The sequence below is a fragment of the Scomber scombrus genome, chromosome 1 (assembly GCF_963691925.1).
Source record: "Scomber scombrus chromosome 1, fScoSco1.1, whole genome shotgun sequence".
Classification (NCBI taxonomy): domain Eukaryota; kingdom Metazoa; phylum Chordata; class Actinopteri; order Scombriformes; family Scombridae; genus Scomber; species Scomber scombrus.
Genome location: NC_084970.1, coordinates 12,004,704 through 12,016,662, shown reverse-complemented (window position 1 = coordinate 12,016,662; position 11,959 = coordinate 12,004,704). Strand labels below are relative to the sequence as shown.

At 41.5% G+C, this 11,959-nt stretch overlaps 1 protein-coding gene across 2 annotated transcripts in view; it reads right to left on the bottom strand.

Moving 5' to 3' along the window:
• Positions 1-1,279: 1,279 nt before the first annotated feature.
• cd276 (CD276 molecule) overlaps positions 1,280-11,959 on the bottom strand; it is a 67,282-nt gene continuing 56,602 nt past the window's right edge. For both annotated transcript variants that reach the window (XM_062420648.1, XM_062420656.1), the window contains exon 8: positions 1,280-2,147. The gene's annotated coding sequence lies outside the window, so the exon portion shown is untranslated. The remainder of the gene's footprint in view (positions 2,148-11,959) is intronic.

The following is an 11,959-nucleotide window of genomic DNA, read 5'->3' as shown; positions in this document are numbered from 1 at the left end:
TTTGAATTGTTGAAATATCTTTTTTGGTGCATTTTTAAACTGGACTGCACATCTGTCTCAACTTCACCATTCCTACAGTGACCACATATGCACAATTCATCCCCCCTTTGATTGCCAATTGATGTTCACTTGTATTTGACTGTTGTTTGAAGTGAATGTAATTTGGAATTAGGGATTGTGAAAGGCTTGACAGACTTTCAAATTAATGAGGACTTGGCATTTGCTCCTTTGGTCTCACAAGAATGATTTTTTAATTTCCAAGGTGTACATTCAGCAGTGAACCAGGCATGAAGTTTGCTGAGGTGCTGCTTCATCAGAGTTTCTTCAGGTTGACATTGTTTTCTTTCCTCTTTTCATTTTTTTTCTCCTTTGGTTCCAGGAACCCATGTTTTCACAATTCACAAACTTATTTCCACTGGCCCTCTGTCCCTCATTCCTTCTCTGTAAGATTTAAAAGTCTTTACAGACATTTTGGTTTAGGGGACCAGTGAATCCAGTGTTCACAGTCAGAAGAAATAAAATGTCTTCAAGACTGGCATTTTCTTCCTTAAATCCCACGACATTTTTTCCAGTCCCCGAATGAGAGAATGAGCGCTTCTCAGAGAGGGGCCAACCAAATAAACCCCTCTTTGGGCCTGGAGCCACTAATCTGTAATTTAATTTCAGGCGGGTGTCTGGGCCATGAGGACACACAGCAAGGTCAAGGGCTACTGTACAGAGAGATCTGCACATTTGGGCACAGCCTGCGGTTTGATCAACAGTCTCATCCAGCTTAGAAGGAGGACACAGTAGGTGTGCCTGTTTGTGTGCATGTGTGTGCTGGTGTGTGTGTTGGTTTTTCTGTACTACTTATACAAGTCAAACTTGATGCAAGGTAGCTATTCCGCGTATGACATCAACAAACAATCACAGAGAAAATCCATTATTCAAAACAAGTAAAATGTTTGGGATGACTGAGCATCTGCAAACAGAGAGGGATTAGACCTAAAATAGAACTGCGTCTAACTGGGAACAATTCAACATGCCAGTGTTGATCTGCATGTAAATGAAATATTTGTATTACTTTGACCATAATTCATGTTTTACTCATTATGTAGAATAGTGTAGTCGGCAGATAAATCAACTAATGGTTAAAAGTGGAAGGATGAATTTGAGCAGCATGGCTAATCCCGTGGGTGAAGAAATGTCTGTAATAAACTCGACCTTGTTCTGCCTGAATGAGCACAAAGTGGCCCTGGGAATGGGACCAATAATTACCAATGACCAGGCAGTTTCACCATGTCTCTTTAATGTAAATAGGCACTGGATTATCTGACACAAAACGCTTTGGCATTCATACATGGACTTATGGCATGGGGACTCGCTCAAGTACCTAAAAAATGCAATAAAACAACCTGTACAGCTCCTAGCCTGGTTGCTGAGGAGATAAAACATTCCATGCCAGCAGTGGAAACAAGCTGATAGTCTATGTTCATTAAAAACAATTTCTTACATATAAGGCTGTCAGGTCAGTGAGAAAATCAGGGTGTATCCCATGCACCATTTGCAGTTTGTTGGAGCTTAGCTGGCTTTCAATTTCAATTCCCTCAAGTTACTGAATATAGGAGAGCGACACACTGACAGGTACAAGTTACTCCAGCGACAGACGCTAATTAGCAAGTGCAGGAGTAATGGTGTAGCCAAGCTCTCTCTCTGGCAGAGAGACAGTGATGGCAACTAAGGCAGGGTCATCTCTTTAAGTGTCTCACTTCCTATTAGACAGGAGATCTCTGGCACATGCCCCATCACAACCCATACAGAATGATGTCAGGGACAAAGAAAGGATCCTGTCACATCCTGTCCTTTTCAAACAGAGCTTCTCTTTTGCATACAGCACAGAATACAACCCACTCAACTGCATTCGCTCACTGCAACGGTCCTCCATTGACAGAAAGGGAGGGCAATATAAAATAATGACACATGATGTGTTTATGTGTTTTGGTAGAAACTCGAGGGAAAATCTTAGAAAGAAGATGATGGACTCATCTTCTGCTCAGCGAGGCTTTGACATTCTGTAGGGGACGCTGGAAATAGTCTCCAGGTTGATGGATAGGTGGAGAGGGATTACCCACCAGACTCATCTTCTACCCACCGTCTGGCCCCGACTCCTGGAAAAAGACACAAAAACACAATATGTATAATGTAGGGGTGTTCACTGTGGGAGAGGTTATTAGCTTTGAAAAATAATGAAACACTAGAGGCTGGTCACAATAACCACCAATTAAACTCATAAATAAGGCAAGCAAAGGGGATTGCACTAATAAGAGTTGGCTTAACATGTACATTACTATTATTATTATTACTATTCTTCTTTTTCTTCTCATTATTATTATCATTATTGTTGTTATTTTTTATTATAATTATTATTATCATTATTATTATTAGTAGTAGTAGTAGTCGTCGTCGTAGTAGTATTTTTATTATTAATGTAAGTAGTGCTGGACAGTATGGACAAAATTAATTATGATTATATTTTTGACCAAATACCTCAATATTGATTTTGTGACAATATTGTAGGGATGAATATTGGTACTTTCACAAAATATTGACACAACAACATTTTTGATAAATGATCATCAGTAATGTGGGTATAATGACTAAGTGGGTAAAAGATAGCTAGAACGGTCTGGTAAGTTCAGAAAATATGATCAGTTTACTGTAATGCAGCCTTTAAACACTTATGCCATTGACAAAATTTAAATATCTAAAATCCAAGACGATATCTAGTCTCATATCACAATATCAAAATAATATCAATATATTGCCTAGCCCTAATTTTAAGAAGTAATAGCAAGTTGTGAGTAAAAAAACTGAAAAAAAAGAAAACGTAAAATGTGGAGAAAACAAATCCAAAGCAGATTTGACATCATTAAGTAAAGATTGTCTTTCTAAGGGTGCTACAACTTCTAAGTCTCTCTCCATCTCGACATCCTCCTCTCTGTATCACTCGCATCTTTCTGAACTTCTAATGCTTCTCCTCACTCACAGCCCCCTGTGGACCACCTCACTTCTAGCGCAGAGAAATAAATTGTTCTCTCTGCATCATCAAACAATTTGAATTAACTTGGGTGAAATTTAATTATGTCACACATAAAGCTCTCTTACTCAGACATTTTAAAAGCAATACAGTCGGCTATATGCTTGGATGTTCGGCATATGGATACATTATTCAAGTCAGTCAGCTAGATCTGCATGCAACGTGGACTCCTAAATGAAAACACTGGACTTGCCCATCAGGACAGATCTTTTAATTTCTGTGTCCTGGTGAGATATCCAACATAAATATGGCCACACAGGCTAATAGTCATGGATATCCTGTTAATTTAGATAGTGTAACTTAAATAGCTTTGACTTTGTGCACCCAGTATTCTCACGTTTGAAGCACTTGCCATGTCTGTCTTCATACTGCATCACGGGAAATATAAAAATAGTTCTGTTAGTAAGCTTCTCCTATATCCTAATTGAAACTCATTATTATTCCTTTGTTACAGTTTACACTCAACCGGCTGGTGTGATGTGGATAAAATCCTAAATGAAACCCTGAGGGCATTGCTAACAGCTTCAAAATTTCAAAGCAAAACTGATAGAGTTTGTCATTCTAAATTATAGGAATCTTTGCAAATTGCGAAGCTCGCCACAAGGATATCTGTTTTACAGAGCGGTGCTGCATTTAAAATGCACTCCATTTGCTCCCTGTCAGAGGGTAATCCAACTTGCCAACTTATCCATCACCCAAATGAACATAACACAATTTTCACACATGCATTTTCTCATCAGATTCAAATCTACTACTGCGTTTCCCCAGAGAAATTTAAGAAGAGGATTCATGCTACTTGGTGAGTATGGAGTTCAGGGGTGAAATTAAAGGCCTCTACATTCACCAAAAAAAGGGATGAACATCTACAGCAGAGTAAGAATCTTGCACACACGCGCACGCACTCTCTCACTCTCTCACACACACACACACACACACACACACACACACACACACACACACACACACACACACACACACACAGACACACACACACACACACACACACACACACACACACACACACACACAGACACACACACACACACACACACACACACACACACACACACACACACACACACACACACACACACACCAAAACAAAACAAAAACAAAACAAGACAGAGCTATCCACCCTGAGAGGATTTTTTTCTGGGATTGTTAACACTGGCAATCAAAAAGTAAACTCCAACTTAAGTGTTTAACAAGCAGCTTCTCTCTGTCTGAGAATCCAAAGCAGCCATTGCAGGGCAGAATCATTCCTCCACTCTAACACCAGAGACACAAGCTGATGGACAGATTCATTTACAGCAGGTCTATGAGATTGCACACTAATTTACTTGGGCTATGGGAGATTGTTCACGTGAAAGATACAGCCGCACAGTGGATTCAATCTAATGAACCCTTGTAAATCCACACTGTGCCCATTTCTTTCCTCATTTACATTGAAATGTAGGTGCCATATTTCATTCTTTCAGTTGATAACTTCCTCTTCTTTTATTTATATATTTGTGGAGCATCAAACCAAAAAAACAGCAGGCATGCTGCTTTTTTGACACCAACAAAAACAATGACAATCAGAGCAACTATCAAAGACAAACAACAGGCATGTAACTATGAAAGTAAATGTTTGGGAATAACTTTGGAGAAGAATTTGGGATAATGAGGCAGCAGCTAAACCTTGATGTAACTGCACTTAAAGATCATTACCAGTGGATCAAACCCACCATGACAATTTCACTGTGCAAGAATGGATAATTATGGAGTGTAATCTATACGACTCAAAGAGGATATACAGATCTGCTTCTGTGGATAGATTTACATTTTAACAAATGTCTTACATGCCTCGATATATAGTAGAGGGCTACAGTGAAAACTGGATCCAGTGGGAAGTGCAGAACACAAATGGTGGGTTGTGGGATATATTTAAATAGCAGTTAATATCATCGGCATGGGAAGTAATATAAGAGGGTATTATTATGAAGCTTAACCATGCATGTAAATGAATTGCCTTACAGTAAACTGTATGGTGTATGCCTTCCAGATAACTTAAGTCAGTTACATAAACGTCAGTGACATTACATATCGTCATACCTAATTTAAAGCTCATTAGTAAATAATCACTAATGTTAGACATTAAGTCTGATATTAGAGCATCTGGTTTGTATAATGTAGCTAAGAGACATCAGATTATAAGATAAACTTATAACAAAACCAATTTTCTGTTAATATGTTTGAAAGCTGGATATTAAATAAAAATTTAATATTTTGGGAAATATGCTTATCCCCCTTTTCTGGCAGTTTGGTGGGAACACTGATACCACTCTTATGTCTGTGTGATAAATATGAAGTTACCTCCAGCAACTGGATAGCCTGCACTGGCTACGTGCTGGACATTTTCTAGGCTGACAACGTCCTCCACACTTCCTGGAGTCTCTGCTGCTTGCTTGTTGACCTCCAGGAAGTCGTTTTAACACTTTGGCTCTTGTAAAACCAGATATAACATGTCAATAAGAGAGTTTTAGAGTTGCTGGTTGGCAGATTTTTCATCTTTAGACAGAGCCAGACAGGCTAACTGTTGCCCTGTTTCCACTATTTGTACTAAGCTACACTAACTGGCTGTTGAAAGTAGTACAATGTATTGAACAGACATGAGACATGAGACAATGTGTCAATCTTGTCATCAATCCTCTGCATAAAAGGAAACAAGCACATTTCCCAAAAATATTGAACTATTCTTTTAATCGTTAGCTTTAGCATGTTTTTCGATAGAGTTAGCTAGGGTTACATGTTTGTTACTGTACCTGCAGGCTGGGGCAGACAATTGTAGTTCAGGTAGGTCACAAAGTATGAGAAGAGAGTGAGGTATCTGACAGGTCATCCTGTTATCACTCCACAATTATCCCAAATGCAGCAGCATACATCACATTCTAAAAATCCTACAACTTTATCAGCCTTTTTACTATGGTTGAGGTACTCCACCCTTGACCTCTCTCCAAAAGCAGCCTGCAGCCCCCCTGGTGTTAATTATACGACTCCCCCCCTGCCCGCCCGAAGCCTGGGTGGGACATGGAAGTGCATTAATCTTGATTCCTCACTTCAGTCTAAAGGATCGTTTGAAGAGACTCCTGTGGTGAGCCCCAGAGGCGAGGTGACAGGAGCGAGGTACTGGGAAAAAGGTTTATTGTGTGCTCACACTGGGATGTCTGACACATCAATGGGCAAGAAAATAATTTACTCTGCCCCACCTATATATTCTCACTATCACTATATGGCTGAACATTTAGAGCCACACAGTATGACATGCCAGGTGATCGTCTTCTACATGTGTTGTGATTTATTTGTTTCCTGATGCAGCATGAAGGTGACTGTCACCTGAGCTGAGCAGAGAGAAGGCTGAAGGCTGCGATATGTTTACATCTGTGGGTTTACATTCGGACACTTCAGCCTGTCATGGATATGCACAGAGGTCGCAGCACGCAGCACTTTGCAGTGACAAGGAAACGGCCATAGTAGACGCAGTTCAGCCATTTCCTTTGGCTACATTCGTTTTCAAAAATTGTGTGTATGAGTATGATAGTATGAGTATGCAGAGATGCTCCGTGATATGTAAATATATTACCCTACTGCTCCTCTCTCCCTCCTCTCTACAGCTAGCTGTCACAGCCTGTAAAATGGAGGAATTGAAATGACAAAGACAATCAGGAGATTCCTATAAAAACAGCACAGACTGGAGACAACAGTGAAAAATGTGATATAAACTGGCCTGAATATACAGATAATTTGAGATAATGTCCAACCAGAGAACATGAGAGTGAGATTGGGTTATCATTTTTGACTGATTATGTGAAATATTATTAGGTTGAATATTCACAGAATGCACCGACTAAATCTGGCCTTTTGGTTGAAAGAAAAAACTAAACTTTCCAAAACACTCAAGTCAGTCAAAAGCTTGTTAATAACATAATTTCTGTAAAATTTTTGAATGACTATTTTGTTTGACCATGGTCCTCCTTATCTCATTAATTCATCTACTTCTACAGTTTTAACAGTTACTTGGCATGCAGAGACATACATGTTTAAGCTCCCTCTATATGAGCATATGCAAGTTCTCCTGTTTCACAATAATGTGTGCACACTTCAGAAAGCTGCACATAAAAGTCATCTTGCCGCTCAATAGGCGACATGTTTTGCATATTGCCGTCACAGTGGGGGGCCTGTTCAGTATTTAGGTTTCTGCCATCTGTAAATGATCTGGTGCAGAAACAGTATTCTCTTTGATAGCCATCCTTTGCAAACAATAGGCAGAGATTCCTTGCCGGGTCCTACTTGTGACAACACTAATCAGGGTTTAAGAACTGTATGCCAGGCATTGCTGGTTGCTGTCAAAGGAAGCTTTTGAATATACAGAGTTCCTAGAGGGAGACTCAAATATCATGTTGCCAACAAGAATAACAGCAGGGAAAGTCAGATTTGATGACTGAGAAAGAGTCTTTTTACATCAATGTATCGTGCTTAAGACATGTTTGACAGATGGGGAGACTGACAGTGGGCACCTTGAGTGAGGGATATTAAGTGATGCTAATATGCTATGACAAAGGCCATGGTCAGGTGATCATACACAGAGCAAACCATGTCATCACCATAACCCTAACCCTCAATTGCTGACAACAACAAAGCAAAAACATACATATGCTGCATTAACTTTACAGTGAGGTCACAGATGTTGCTGGGTGTGCTTGCTTCTGCATGTATCATGTAACAGTATTGCAGGTTATCATGCAGACTGTAGATCCACTGCAGCCTTTTGATTATTATATTTCAGTTTTTATTGTTCTGAATCCTCTTACAATAACATTAGAGAAAATACATTTCTGTGTGCACATAATATCAATTTTAATTAAAGCCGCAAGCGGCGATGGCGGGCCCTCGCTCACCCATGCCACCGCGGGGCCTGAGGCATGGCGGGGCTGTGGCGTGAAGCAGAAAGTGAGAAAAAACCTGGAAGGAGGCCAAAAATGCAATGTTTCGTTCATCCAGTAGGGGGAAGTCACAGGTAGTTACACATATGGTCTGGTGTGGTCTGGTGTGTTCAGGGCGGCCACTCATCACTCATGTGAAGTTTGGAGTGAATCGGACAAAGCAAGAGGGAGTTATGAGCATTTGATGGTTCATCCACCAGGGGGCAGTAATGGGATGCGTGCAGGTGTGTTCAGGGTCAGTCCCTCATCACACATGTGAAGTTTCGTGGAAATGGAACAAAGCATGAGGGAGTTATGAGCAGTTGATGGTTCATCCACCAGGGGGTAGTAATGGGATGCATGCAGGTGTGTTCAGGGTCAGTCCCTCATCACACATAGGGGGCGACATGAGCGACACCCCTATCAGATGGAAGAGGTCTCCACCCTGGACCTGTGTATCAATTTTCATGATGATACGTGTTCAATAAAGCCATCAAAAAGCCAAACGTATTTTCATGGCGAGGAATTGATGGTAGCCACGCCCCCACAGGGACGCCATTACTCGTAGCTTCACAGTGTTCATAATGTAGCTTCACCAACTGGTTCTGCATGTTTTAGAAGTGGAATGAAGTTGATGGGGTCAACTATGTATTTTTCATGAATTTAAGTTCACTTCCTGTTACCACCGGGGGGCGCTATGAGTTACGTGGGAAGTTAATATATCGGGACGTTCAGGGCGGAGCCATCATCATGTCCAGCAAGTTTGAAGCTGATTGGATGAAGTATGTGGGCGTGAGAGCCACTTGTATGTACATGGCGAGCACGCCAAAGTTAGTTGAGCCCTGGCAGACACACCCTTTGACCTACGGATGCGCAGAGCACAACTTAAGCTCAGCTAGGTCTGGAGATGTTGCGTACCTAATTTGAACTTGATCGGGCAAACGCTGTGGGAGGAGTTAATTGTAGGCGGGAAAAATCAAAACCAAAATGGCCGACTTCCTGTTGGGTTGAGGTCATGAGGTCAAGAGGCTTTTTTGCATATGTGGGTATAATACATATGTGTACCGAATTTTGTGAGCATAGGACAAAGTTAGCAAAATTCCCTATGGGCATTTTTGGACTTTGTAGGGGGCGCTATTCCGCCATTCTGCGTCGACCATGTGCGACCACCCAAAAATATCGAATTTCGGATGAGGCCGGACGTCCGTGCAAAAGTATAAGCCTTTTCGCATTTGGGAAAGGGGCGAAATTGGGGCACGAAATGTCGGAATAATAATAATAATAATAATAATAATAATAATAATAATAATAATAATAATAATAAACATTACAATTTCAATTAGGGCTTTCGCCAGGCGACTTGCAGTCGCCGCTCGGGCCCTAATAATAAACATTAAAGCCGCAAGCGGCGATGGCGGGCCCTCGCTCACCCATGCCACCGCGGGGCCTGAGGCATGGCGGGGCTGTGGCGTGAAGCAGAAAGTGAGAAAAAACCTGGAAGGAGGCCAAAAATGCAATGTTTCGTTCATCCAGTAGGGGGCAGTCACAGGTAGTTACACATATGGTCTGGTGTGTTCAGGGCGGCCACTCATCAGTCATGTGAAGTTTGGAGTGAATTGGACAAAGCATGAAGGAGTTATGAGAGGTTGATGGTTCATCCACCAGGGGGCAGTAGAGTGTAACAAAACACAAGCGGTTGCGTTCAGGGTGGGACAGTGATTACACATGTGAAGTTTTGTGGAAATCGCACAATGATGATGTAAAATATGGCACTTCCTGTTTCCACTAGGGGGCGACACGAGTGAGATCGCCTATGAGCAAATGGATACGTTGAGGTCGGCACCCTGGACCTGTGTACCAATTTTCATGATGATACGAGTTCAATAAAGCCATCAAAAAGCCAAACGTATTTTCATGGCGAGGAATTGATGGTCGCCGCGTCGCCACACGGACGCCATTACTCGTAGCTTCACAGTCTTCATAATGTAGCTTCACCAACTGGTTCTGAATGAAGTTGATGGGGCAAAGTATGTAATTTTAATGAATCTTAGTTAACTTCCTGTTACCACCGGGGGGCGCTATGAGTTACGTGGGAAGTTAATATATCGGGACGTTCAGGGCGGAGCCATCATCATGTCCAGCAAGTTTTAAGCTGATTGGATGAAGTATGTGGGCGTGAGAGCCACTCGTATGTACATGGCGAGCACGCCAAAGTTAGTTGAGCCCTGGCAGACACGCCCTTTGACCTACGGATGCGCAGAGCACAACTTAAGCTCAACTAGGTCTGGAGATGTTGCGTACCTAATTTGAACTTGATCGGGCAAACGCTGTGGGAGGAGTTAATTTTAGGCTGGAAAAATCAAAACCAAAATGGCCGACTTCCTGTTGGGTTGAGGTCATGAGGTCAAGAGGCTTTTTTGCATATGTGGGTATAATACATATGTGTACCGAATTTTGTGAGCATTGGACAAAGTTAGCAAAATTCCCTATGGGCATTTTTGGACTTTGTAGGGGGCGCTATTCCGCCATTCTGCGTCGACCATGTGCGACCACCCAAAAATATCGAATTTCGGATGAGGCCGGACGTCCGTGCAAAAGTATAAGCATTTTCGCATTTGGGAAAGGGGCGAAATTGGGGCACGAAATGTCGGAATAATAATAATAATAATAATAATAATAATAATAATAATAATAATAATAATAATAATAAACATTACAATTTCAATAGGGCTTTCGCCAGGCGACTTGCAGTCGCCGCTCGGGCCCTAATAATAAACATTACAATTTCAATAGGGCTTTCGCCAGGCGACTTGTAGTCGCCGCTCGGGCCCTAATTATTGGGATAATCACTTTTACTTAAGTAGAAACAATACTTTATTTTGCTTGTAACTACCCATTTTTCACTATGCTTTTTTATTATCTATTCATTGACAGCATATGTCTGCATCACAATGTCCCAGCGGTCTGTATCCACGCGTGCACTTCCTTCTGTGTGTATTTTTCAACATCACCACACCGTTGATCTTGTACACAGTCTGTCATCTGCATTATGAGTAATCTATGGTAGTTAATTGAGCCCAGAGGCAGTTGGTTTCAATGAAGGCTCCTGTGCTTTTCTAGCAAAAAACTGGAGAAAAAGAGCTCTCTGGAGAAGGCAGCTCTCTGTCGAGGGGCAAACAGAGCAGAACTCATGCCGTGTTCATTAGCTGTCATTGATCAGTAATTCAGTCGCTGTGCTACTCCTACCACAGCTCTCATATTAAAAGTTTCATGTCCTGAAAATGAATATAAAGGTAAAGAAACTGTTGCCAGCACAGTATTTTCCTTGAAATGTTTTATTTTTCACTGCACTGTTTTGATGTGAATGGATGTTTGCCAAGGTTTTCAACAGTATGCAGATATTGCTATGCAGCACACTTGCCCATTCCACAGTTTTCCAGTATCAATATGAGCTACTGTAAGCGGTTATTGGCTTCCCTCAGTGGCTATCATCACAGCAGCCTACTCCATCACAGGAGATGTACTGTAGAATGAGGCTGCGAGGTATAAAAAATGCTGATAAATGGCTGAGACAAAAGCATAAATAATGCAGAGATCAGAGATACAGAGTAGTGAGTCAAACTCCACTTTGAGACACCCTACACCTCCCTGGAGAGAGTCCAATGCAAGTGTCCTGTCTGACATCATCAGTATCTGCCAGGCCTCACCTGCCAAATACAACGGAGTGGGACTGGAGGAGCTTCCCTCCATGTATCCTAGTCCCTCTTTCCTCTTCCCTACCATCTAAATCTAATCATCAGAGAGCTCAAACCAAATGCTGCCTGTTCATCCCATCTACTACACCTGACTGCAGCAGGCTTTTAAAACACACTTAGTTGTGTTTTAATAGTTTTTTTTTTTACATTACACTCTATTTTTTACC